Consider the following 12,385-nt stretch of genomic DNA (forward strand, 5'->3'; position numbering starts at 1 on the left):
GTGTGAGAGGTCCTTCTGTATATGTGTTGCTTTTATTGGTTAATGAATAATACAGTTTCTATGTGGTTATTTCCGTGCTGAGAAGCCAGGAACAAACAAGCAGTCTCTTACTACACATGGCCCTTCTAAATTTTGGGACACAGATTCAAGCTACTCCTCAGTCTCAAGCCTGTAGCCTAGCCAAGCATCTTCCTGAACTTGGTTTTCAAAAACACAGATCTCTGATATCTTCTCTAGACCCTAGAATGATTATGCCTCTTTCATACTTGGGAAGGGAGGAAGAGTAAAGAAAACATTTTATGATGAACCTACAGAAAAATAAAACCATGTTTTTCTTTTCATGCAATCCTACCATTCATTTTTGTACCCCCAGTGAACAACACAGACCCTCACAGAGAGGGAACACTCATGAATATTTAATCAGCATACAAGTGAGGCACAGGCCACACAGGTGAAGGCTCATGAGGCATGTCAACTGTGAGGCCTTATAGCAAAGCTAGTCTGCTTCAGGCTCAAGTTTCAGGATTCAGTGATTTTTTTGCTAAATAGTCATGTGACAAACCTTGACCATGTGATGGAGAGTTCGAGGTTTTAAAGGTAAGGTTATCCAGGATTCCCATTTAAGATGATAGGGAATTGCAGAATTGGAAGCCATGGTGATGTCACACTCAACTCTAAATGCACACATCTCAGGCAGTGGGGCAGATGACTGGTAAATCTGACATTCCATATTTAAACCAATGGAACAATGAGAAAAGCATCAAGCATCTGAGAGCTGCGCTTCCTCACTATCTCCTCCAATCCCTCGTTGTCATTAACGTTTTAATCATTCTGAGTGAATATCAGCCTACAGTACATTATACACATCTCCTCTGTCTTGAGCAAATCACAGCAAACATAATTTAACCTCCTGGGATTAATGTCGTCATTATAAGTGTTCACTGTTCCAGCCCATTTAAACACTGGTGCCTTCTAGGCCCTTGGACTTTTCTTCTTCTATACAACAGGAAACAACCTTAGCCTCTGAGTCTTCTAAACTAAAAGCTTCTGTTTTTGATTATTTTGGAGCATTTTCCTTGTAAGCATTTCTCTCACTCATTGCTTGACAATAGGATATGCCACTTTGTTGAACACTAGCTCTGTTTTTTCCTTTACAAGTTTTACCTCTTTTCTTTTCAGGTGCCAAGAGTCCATGAGAAATTGAGCTTCTTTTTCAGTTAGGACTAAATAAGAAAAAAATAGATCTGATTTTCATCGGGCTGATATTTTGACACCTGTTTTTTGCTTAATAGAATATTTTTTAGGATCACAGTTATTTTAAGTCCACAATAGCAAAGCAGCTGACTTATCGTTTCCAGGATGCTTGACATTTTTTCAGAACAATGCCATAACTTGGAACCATTTGCTTCCCATGCTAATCCTATCATTTTATGCACTTAAAGAGTATAAAAGGCCTGTGTCTCTGTAATCAGCTGAGAGTAAGTACTAATGCTTCATCCTTCACTGCTTGATCCCCAGTCTGCTGTAATTCCTGGCATACCATATGAACACTCTGGATAGTTAAAAACCAATTTACCCCACAGCAGATTCTGATGATGTCGCAGACGATGAAATGATTGATAGGATTTTTAGAGTTGGGCTATTAAGCTTACGTACTTGGAGTCGCAACTAGCAATGAGTGTAGATGCTCATAGGTACACTGGCCTCAAGTTTCAGAAGAGAGATGATTAGGCAACACTGGATGAAACCATAAAGAGAGCAAGTGACAGAGACATTAGACATGGGTGCGAGCTTTTACCAGTATGATTGTGTCTCTGCTTCACCTGAAGTAAATCTGAAGTTTTCATTCCTAAATGACCATCCAAACACACCTAAGTTCCCTATATATTTTATGGACACAGTGTTAATTTGGGGTGTTTATATGTCCTATATAGGATCAGATATTTGAAGACTTAGTTGGAGAGGTTATGGGGAGGTACAGTCATATTGGAGAAAGCATATCACGGGTGGGAGGGGGGCTTGAGAGTGTATATAATCATACCTCGTTTCCTGCTCACTATCATTTGAAGGTATGATTTCCCACTTCCTGTTCCTGCTACCATGCTGGCCACTTGCTGTCATGATGGACTCTAATCCTTCTGGGATCAAAAGTGCAAATGAACTCTTTCTCCTATGTTACCAAGGTCAAGGTGCTTGTCATAGCCACAGAGATATAACTAATATAGTAGTTTTTACTTTACTGCTGTTGTCCAGAAGAAAGAATATGGAGAAATTTGCTATTTTCATTCCATCAGGGTTTGCCTTCCTTTTTCTGTCTTGCAATGTGCTTTGCGAGGAAGGTCCCTACAAGAAGTCTACGGAAGTAGACAGGCTGACAAGATGCCAGGCCTCTTATCGTTGCAATCTGTGATTATATCACCATACGCCAAAGCAACTTTCCAGATGTGCCGCTGGGGTCAGAGGTTATCTAGATTTTCTGGAGGAGCCCTATGCTATATTGCAAGCAGGAGACCTATGCTAGCTGTAGTCAAGGGAAGAGATGTGATCATAGAGGCACGAACAAAGCCAAGACATGGGAACAAAACTCACTCTGTTGAGCTGCTGACTGAAGTTGGAGGAATGGTCGTGTGTCAAGGGATCCAGTGGTGCCTAGAATGAGGACAAATAAGGATACTGGTTCTACCCTACAAAGCTATAGAAAGGTGTGATTAAGGGAACCTCGGCTTTAGTCCATTAAGAGCTGTGTTGAATAATAGCAGACGTGTGTCTGAGAATATTCAGCATCCAGCCAATGTATGCCCTTTGGGTCTTTGTCAGGTTACTATTGGGTCTTCCCTCCCCTTCCTCTCAAATGTAAACAAGCATGGCCATGGGTTTGCAACACTTCCTTTCGCTTATTATTTTCTTTACACCACTTAGCCCCTCAAGCTATCATAAAATACATTTGTTTACATTTTTCTCAGGTGCCCCTCTGAAGTTGTAATCTATCCGGCAAGTGTTGATTATTATTGGTCCTGTCCACCAGTGTATCAACAGGATGGAGAATAGATGCCGACAAACACACATTAATATTAGAAAATATTTTAATAAAAAAATGAAGCCAGAGTAGATCAATGTTTGACTAGAAGAATATAATTCCTTCTCTCTTTTCAAGAGCTTCCAGCACATGTGCTACTTTTCTTCCTAGACGCCATTACAGCATTTCTCTGAAGGAGTGCATAGAACCCCACACTGGAACTCCCTCCTCTTATCATATGAACAATGTGAATCTATCTACTATGTTAAGCCATCTTACATGAAGCGGTATGGACACAGCCTGCCCCTCTGATTGTGCTCGATCCTTCCTTAGAAGAGTTCCATCCTTGGCATTCATCAGCCCGTCTCCAACACAACCTGCTCTCGGGCTTTCCTGGCCCTTTGAGAGCTTCGCCATACTCTTTTAAAGCTAACTCTTCTCATCACCTGGTATGCTTCAAACCCTAATTATCAGCGTCTGTTTTAGACTGACTGTAAACACACTGACTTGAATCTGCCCCACGAAGCCTCCCAGTCTTTCTTCTCACATAACTTCTCCTGTAAAAAGTTGTACCTCGTAAAACTATCAAGGATCATTTTTTAAAAAAAAAAATCTAAAGAAAAAAAATTCTAGGCTCTCAAAATTTAAGATGAACCATGACAGTATAGGGAGTTAGTTCAAACAGGATACAAATAATACCCAAATCCCCAGTTCACAAGCAGATGCCTTTAGAGGCAAGAAGCTGTAGAACAGAGAAAAGCCAATCTGTCCCCGAACCTGGATGTAAAATGGGGTAACCCCTGGTCTGCGTTTTATTCTTTGGTATTTCGTACACTCTCAATCATCCTCTCCCCGTTCCATTAAAACTGCATTTCTCATGAGCTCCAAACACCACTTCAGCTTGACAACTCTGATTTCTCAAGCAACTCATGAAGTTTTGTGTGCTAAGTGCTTGTCTGTGCTTCCATGATGTTAAAAGTTCATATTGTAAGGTTTTGAGAACATCACATGTATCTAGCAATCCTGAAACCACCGATGCTCAAAATCTTTAATACCACATCCATAATACAATGTTTTAAACTCAATTCTCTGAAAATATTTATAAGCATATATTTATACTAAGCATAATGTATTTACACAGAAGATTAAAGATGCATTCTTAGTAAAAAGTTTCACTTATTTCTAAATGATCCAAGTATTTTCTTTAATGACTGGAGACTGCTTCTACACTGAGCAGTCATATTATTTAAAATATGTCTTGAACTTGGTATAGAGTTAGATATAAGAATGCTAATAACCTTTTCTCTTTCAGGTCCCAGAGAAAGCTGACAGTAGATTGTAATTTAACTCAATTTCTGTTATTTTTGCAGATTTAACAAAACTTGAAACCTGAACACCCAAAGTCTGCACACATATGCATATACCCCATGGCTCCTTCTTGTTTGCACGCCAACCACAAGTCATTAGTCTGAAACCTTACTTGATTGAGCCTGACCCTGGTCTATAGCATTATGCAAAATACAAAGGCACAACTGGGAAGAGAATTCTGCTTGAACAGCTCAGCTTTGAGAGGTTTGGGAGGTGTTCACAACCTTGGAAAAAGCAATCATGGCCAACTAAGCAAAAGTGGACTGGCACCTCAAATGAGTCAAGTCTGGATTCTTTAAAAATAGGAACACAAGTATAATTCCTTGTAGCCATAGGCACTTAATCTTCTCATGCTACCTCCCTTCATGCTTCAATAGAGACTAGTTTTGTCACAACAAGACTACAAAGAAAGAACTGGGTTTTGACAGCTTAAAGATAAGTGTGGTCAGTAATCTGCCCGAATCCATATGAGCAACAACTAGCAAAACTGGAATTTATACGCTAGAAACTTAACTTTAGATTCCAGCTACTTTTGGGGGGTGGGAATCTTTTGGTCAATAATGGGTAGTCTGACCCTCTAGGAACTAAAAGGACCAGAGCCAGGAACACAAAAAGGGAACAATAATGTGCCATAGAATTTTCTGAACAACTTGTACTATATCCATTAAAGTAAATTGCTCAGGATGAGGACTATAACAAGAAAGTGTGTGACCCAGCACACCGAGATTGTCCTCTGGAGGCAGAGAAACAGGTGCCTGGTTGCAGTGTTTGGTTATTTTTAATACTGTTTTAAAAAATGCTTGTTTTTTATAACTCTTGTTTTCCCCAAGATTTTCTTTTTTCTTTCTCCTCTTCATCCTTTTCCTCTCCTTCCTTATTCTCTCCTCTTCCTTCTCTAAATCCTTACCTCACCCTCTCCTTCCTTTTCCCATTCCCACCCCCCTCCCGACAATTTGGTGGTTATATAACTCAAATCAAGTTCCACTGAGTATACATGCAGTATTTCCTGTCAATTGCTTTAGAATGTATTTGGAAACAAAATACATAAAGAAGCTAGGATAGAGAGAGAAGGGGAAAAGTGGGTGGGAGAGAGGAAGGGGATACATTCTCTTGTAGTTGCAAGAGGACAAAACAAGTTTCAAGAATTAAGACAAACAAACGAGAATTCACATTGTGCTAACTTTAATTTTGTAAATGGTGATGGCCTGCACATAGCCTCCTGGCAATGGTGGCCACACATACCTTCAGGTGGACACTGTGCCTTTCCCTCCTTTGATTCCAGCTGTTCCCTTTGTTGATGTCTTGTGATGGCCTCTGGTTGCCAAGGTCCTTTTTATTCCTGATGGTCTGCAGTCCTCACTGAGCCTACCAGAGATAGATAGAAATGGGATACTGAATAATAACAAAACGAATCCGCTCCAGTAGACCATTTAACTCCAGCAATGTTTTCTAAACGCACACATTCTGGCTGGCACACCGTTCTCTCTGAGTCTACGGAACATTGCCATTTGCATTCCAATCCAGGCTGTGTCCCGGCCTTGCTGCGAGATAGATGAACCTCTCATTCTTTTGGTGTTTTAATTTCCTCAGTGGCTAAACCCGAAAGCATATATCCAATCTACCTTTCAGAACTCCTGAATGGATTATAGCGAAACCTTTCATAATGCGTTGGCTTAAAAGATTTCTCTCTGAACCATATTGATGCTTTCAATATTCTATTTTCCCCAAACAGTCATCAATAGGACTCACAAAAGAAATATAGTCATATAATTGGATTAATTTCTATAAATCTTTGGATGAACTCAAAATGTTTGGCCTTGACTAATCAATGAATTTGGATTTTTGGCAAGCAGTAATCATGCGCACATTTCAAGGATCTGCCATTTTCTAAATAAAACAATCTGCTTTAGCTAATTTCAAGACTATAAATGTTAATATGCAGCAGTATTAGAATACGGTTTCATTGGACTACTTTCGCTGACGGTCTGAGGAATCAAGATGCAAAAGCAGCCATATGAATGCCAAAGTAGGAAGTCATCTAGAGTCTCCAATGTCAGATCGTGACAAGGTCAAGGTTGAAAATTTCTAAAAGGGAATCTAGTGGGGGTGGGCTGACTTGACAGTTGAAGTGGGAGGGGAATAGACCTTCCTATACAACTAGCAGTTCTGTGCGCAGTGCCATTGCATCTAAGTATTCAACCTTCAGCTCCGCCATTGCTTCATGTGCTCCCAAAGACAAATATGAAAGCCAGGGAGGAGACAAAATGTATATACCCAGGTGACTAGCCACAACCAAACCCTAGGTACTATATTAGAGTCCTCATTCAGATGCTGAGTTAGAAATCTTCAAGTCTACTTCAGTCATGAAGACCAATCAATGAGCCGACTAGCATGTGTACCTTTGTGGGAGAAACAGTTCTGGGTAGAAATCCTGAACTGGAGCCGTTAGGAAATGAGAGGACGATGTGTGTCCCCTCCTTTGGGAAAACAAAACACTGTATGAAAAAGATACACAACATATAACCGAGGTCAAGATTTAGAAAAAACCTGCACATAAAAAAAAAAAAAAAAAAACACAGTTCTGAGTTTTTGAGTATTTGTGATATGGGAAGGACTTCAAAAGAGTCATCCCAAAGCCTCATGTGACCTTCAAAGGTTCTTGTTACAAATTTATGTTAGAGGTGCAGTGGCTGAAACTTAGACGGGCAAGTAATAGTCATAGAAGTCCCAGTGCAGGATGTAATGGGACAGGTACTAAGTCCTTGCCTACATATTACTTACATATTATATACACATATTACTTACAAAGTCCTCAAAACATCTTTATGGGGTGGATATTAGTGTCATATACATTTACCATATGGGAAGCAGATATATGAGATATTAAGGAAGTCACATGACTCCCAGATAATAACCTTGGGTTTCAAATCTAGGGAGTTTGGCTCTAACAAGGGGGCACATAAGCATCGTTTGCTACTCTGCATTATACAGAGTGAGTGGACAAAGAGAGATCTGAGGGTTAGACCTGCATTCTGTAGACAGTATGCTCTTTGTGTCTAATGTTAGCTGCTCTTAAGAGTCAAGCAGGGAGTATTTGGGGCAGGAATTCTTTTGAAGGATGTGATCATTTTACCAAGTTTAAGAATCTGAAGTTCTCAGCTGAATTTCTTCTTACCCTTTTTCTAAATATCAAGGAATCTTAAAGAATATACCAAGCACCTTCGCTGTTGCTAAAAGTGATAATTCTTCTCTTGCCTCATCAGACTTGGGTAGGCCCATCATCAATGGCCCCGAGTAAGCAAAGACATCAGCCCATCAGGGCTGTGAGACCTCTGTGGCCTCGGCACAAATGCACAGCGACTGACTTTGAAATGGAGCCCTTGTCTGTTTTGCCTTCATTTTTCACCTTGACAAACACACTGAACTTCAAGCATGGGGAAATACCCTGATGAGCACTTTGGGAACACAAGTTCCTTTTCCTCGAGGGAAGCAAAATCTACTAAGAAACACTGAGATACTGACAGCTAGATGTAATTCATATTGGAGAGATACAGAGTACTCTTGGCTCTTCACCCAAGTCCAAGTTTCTGCTGTGTGAGAAAGTTAGAACAGGCTCAGGTATACTCTGGGGCTCCAATCAAGGCTCATAAAGGTGAGCTACGGGGATTTGCAATATGCTTAACCACCATAAATGAGTCCGGGCAACTCTGCACGCTTCTCATGTGCCCTGGAGAGCCAGGCAGATCATCGTTATCATTGTTACTATTTTATCCTCCAAATACAACACAGCATCTTCTCTTCAGTAGGCTGTGTCCCTGAGAGCAAAATAAACTCAACAATTTCTTCCCGCAACATCTCATGAATATTAATACCTTCTTTATTTATTGTTTGGCAAAATATGACAAAAATAAAAATGCACTACAGCAAAAAAGAACAAGAATACACCAAAAATATCTAGCTTGTGTCATCATCATTATCAATAAACACACACTTGACAAGCGTGCGGCGTGCACTCCTCGGCCCCAGAATCCTTTCTTACCAGTGATTTTTCTGAAAAGGTGTGGGCGATTCTTTGGTTGCTACTCACGGATTCATGTTAATTTTGAAATTGCGCAGACTTGGTGTACACAGCTTTGGCACAAGGAGATATGCAAGAGCGGCCTTTCAGAAACAGATTCCCAGGGCCTCAGAATCTTTCCTCTGAATGCTTTGTGCAAGAATCTCATCTAAGACAAAGAGAACTGAAGCAGTTTTGATTGAAAGGAGTAGATGTAGCCCCTCAGTCCAGCCCCTGTCTCACATCCCAGCACTGTAAGAAAACTTTGAGTTTGCACAGCACACTTGCAAAGTCCCTGATCCAGCTTGCAGAGAAAGGCCCAGAATACCAAGCCAATTAAGGCAGCAGAGGCCAGAGAACCAGAGGCAGAGCTGGGAGTAACATCTCCACCCCTCAATCCTCATCTAGTGATCTTTATAAACTGCTTTCTGTCTCCCTGCAGAGTACTATTTAGAGGTTAAGTAAAAACAAATGTTTATCCAGACAACTTGCTCTCCAGCTCTGGTAACTAACCTCTGAACATGATCGTGTGTTCCTGGAGCGACACTGTGATAAGCAGTCAGAGGACTCGCAATAGGATAGATGACAGAGAGTGCCCAGGATTACAGTGTCTGCTTTGTGTTTATAGACATGGGAATGCGGCATAGAAAACCTTGCATGTGAAAATCCTTGAACTCTGGCAGAGGAAAGTGAGTCTGGCCATACCCAAAACTTGACCAGCCTTCCAGAAAGCACATCTGTCAATCTCCTGTGCTTCACTTTATCCCCTAGAGAGGTCCTGAATTCAAGGCAGTGCCTTTGAGTCACAGGCAAAACTGTTGTCAAGGACAGAAAGCATTATAATAGTTGAATGTATAGTGCTGTATATGCAGTTTAGTAAAAGAACAGTAGTATCCAGCTAGATGTCCCCATGTAACCCCCTTATGTGATGGAACGTGTCAGTGGGCATGTCTAGTATATTCTCCAGCAATGATGACACCCAGTCCCATTGTCTCTGGCTTGCAAATAAATCCCTTCAGTAGCTGTACCATAAACTCAGCTTGAGAGAGCATCAGATTCTATCATGTGATTCGGGTACAGTCATGAGCAGTGTAAAATCTTGCCTCTCGTACTGTACTCTGTATCCAGGTTACTCCATAAGCTATATCCTTCTTCCTCTGAGAGGAGGTTTTTCTAATATTCAAAATAGATATTCTTTCAGAAGTTCTTACTCTCTTTCATAGAGGAACTGGCTTTGGCCTGCCACATACACAGTACGATCATTTCACACAGAATGCATTTGAGGGTCTGGAGAGATGTCTCAGCAGTTAAACACACTAGGTTTTGTAGAGGTTCTCGGCACCAATTAGCACTTGAGGGAATGGAACACCCTCTTCTGTCCTTCAACTGCACCCAGCAAGATGCACAGACATACATGCAGCCAAAACACCCCCTCTCTCACACAAACACACACACAAACACATGCTAAAATGTAATTGATGTAGTTGACCCATTGTTCCTCCCAACAACCTTCAGCAGAGGAAGATTTTATCTGAAAGTGGCTAGAGTTATTTTCTTATTTTTTCCCCTGTATGTTAAAAGGTCTTAAAAACTCCTTTACACAGTAGAAAAATAAATCTAGCAAATATAATGGAAAAAGTTACATTTAAAAGGGTCCTATAGAGTTGTGATTTTGTTGTTAACCATACTGTGATTGTTGAGAATTCTATGATATATAGAGTACTGAATCATGACATCAAATACTTAAAATTCCATTGTTTTCCATTGGAAAGACATGGTTGAACATCGGAAAAGCATGGAGACACAGAACTAAGAAGTCCATGTGGCCTCCTCTGTGGTCACACTGTAGATGTCAGTAGGTATGACACAGTTTTCCAACCACACAGAAAGAGGCTGATGTCCAACCTCCTACTCCAACTATGAGTTTTAGATGTACAAGTGACAGATTAAGAAAACCCAAACATACCCCTCCATCAAAGTAATTTAAAAAATCTATTGAGAACTATGAGAATCTACTACAATTTCAGAATTCCGGAAATAACCAAGAAGGTACAGTATTTTAGAAGACATTTTTTAAGCCAGGTGGTAGTGGCACATGCCTTTTATCCCAGCATCCAGGAGGCAGAGGCAGGTGGATCTCTGTGAGTTTGATGCCAGCCTGATGTACAGAGTGAGTTGCAGGACAGGCACCAAAGCTACGCAGAGGAACCCTTGCTTGAAAAAAAAAAGAAAAAAAGAAAATAAAATATTTTTTTAAACTGACCAGGAAGTGCAAATTAGTATGTTTGTCCTCATGTTATCCCCTGCTAGACACCGAGACAGTGAAAATGACATCAGGCTACATTGTAGAAGGTGACCCTGGATGAAGCTGGGAGGAGCAAATTGGTTAGGAACTCCTTGACTGAGGATGCCTGGGAGACCTGTGCAATAGCCAGTCTTAGGAATTTACCTACGCTATTGACTGCCACAGAACATTACCAAAACCACAAACAGGCCAATGTGTTTTAAAACTGTCTGCTTTCACAGAGCCTGGAAACTGGTCAGAGGTTTCTGAATTGGACATCTTAGGTATATCCTAGGCCTGCACATGATCTTTCCTGTCCCCAGAAATGTCCTATGTTCCAAAAATACCTACCTCCCAGCCTTTCTTCTCAAATATGTTATTTAGAATATTGTTTGCCCAGGTGTCATCTGAAGACAGACGTTTCTGTCCCACCCAGTCCCACAGCCATTCAGTACCAAATAAAAACATTTTTACATTATTATACACTGTTTGATCTATTGTTCAGGTTTATTACTAACTACCTCTTACAACTTAAATTAGTCCATAATTCTTATCTGTGGTTAGCCATGTGACTTGGTATCTTTTCTCAGTAAGGCATTCTCAACTTGTTTTCTCTGCTTCTGGCTGGTGACTGACTTTCTCTTCCTAGAATTCTCTCTAGGAATTGCTCTCCCTATACTTCCTGCCTGGCTACTGGCCAATCAGTGTTTTATTAATCTAACACAAGTGACAAATATTTTTAGTGTGCAAGAGCATTATCCCACAGTAGACATCCATTCATTTCAGGCCACAGACATGAGAACAGGGCTAGAAGCCTCCCTTTCAAGGTCAGTTCTCATCACTCTGATTAGCCTTGCACTGGAACTCACCACTAAGAGGAGTAATTAAGAGATGCCCAACTGGAAAGTAAGAAGCAACAGTATCAGTGTTTGCCGCTGATCTTATATGTTGAAAACTCCAAGATTTCATGAAATTCTTGAAATCACCAAATGAATTCTGTAAAATGAAGGCTACACAGTCAAAATACAAAAATCATATGTGTGTGTGTGTATGTGTGTGTGTGTGTTCTATCAGCAATAAACTATTTGAAAAAGAAATTAGTACTGAAAGGAATCAATTGCTTAGGAAAAAATGGAACTGAGACAAAAACATGTATTATAAGCAACAAGCAATCTTTGGAAAAAAATAAATACTTTACAAAATGGGAAGACAGACCATGTTTACAAATTGGCAGAGTCAATAGCATTAAGGGGGCACTGCATCCCCTGTGTTGATCTGCACACATAATATAATAGCTATCAAAATGTGTCATTCCTGTCTGGGCAAGGTGACCCTAAAATTGACAAGGAAATTCAAAACATTATACTAGCAAGCAGTACCGAAAGTGAAAAGCAAGCTTGGAGGACTTACAACTTCCTGATTGAAGATCTTGCAGTGTGGGGCAAGCATAAGGACACATGTGGAATTGATGAACAGGATCCAGAAGCAAGTAGACCACAAACCTATGATTTCTAACCAAGTGTACCTATCTCATTCAATTGGGAACAAACTGGCATTTCAATAAAAGGGGCTGGAGCCACTCAATATTCACAAGAACAAGGATGATTTGTGGTTCTTGACTCAAATCACACACACACACACCACACACACACTCACACGC

At 40.5% G+C, this 12,385-nt stretch overlaps 1 protein-coding gene across 11 annotated transcripts in view; it reads right to left on the reverse strand.

The window, feature by feature from the left end:
* Positions 1 to 12,385, reverse strand: part of Sema6d (semaphorin 6D) — a 563,436-nt gene that overhangs the window by 502,999 nt on the left and 48,052 nt on the right. For all 11 annotated transcript variants that reach the window (XM_057780357.1, XM_057780360.1, XM_057780354.1 and 8 more), the window contains exon 2: positions 5,627 to 5,749. The gene's annotated coding sequence lies outside the window, so the exon portion shown is untranslated. The remainder of the gene's footprint in view (positions 1 to 5,626; positions 5,750 to 12,385) is intronic.

Source organism: Chionomys nivalis, chromosome 9 (assembly GCF_950005125.1).
Source record: "Chionomys nivalis chromosome 9, mChiNiv1.1, whole genome shotgun sequence".
NCBI classification, from domain to species: domain Eukaryota; kingdom Metazoa; phylum Chordata; class Mammalia; order Rodentia; family Cricetidae; genus Chionomys; species Chionomys nivalis.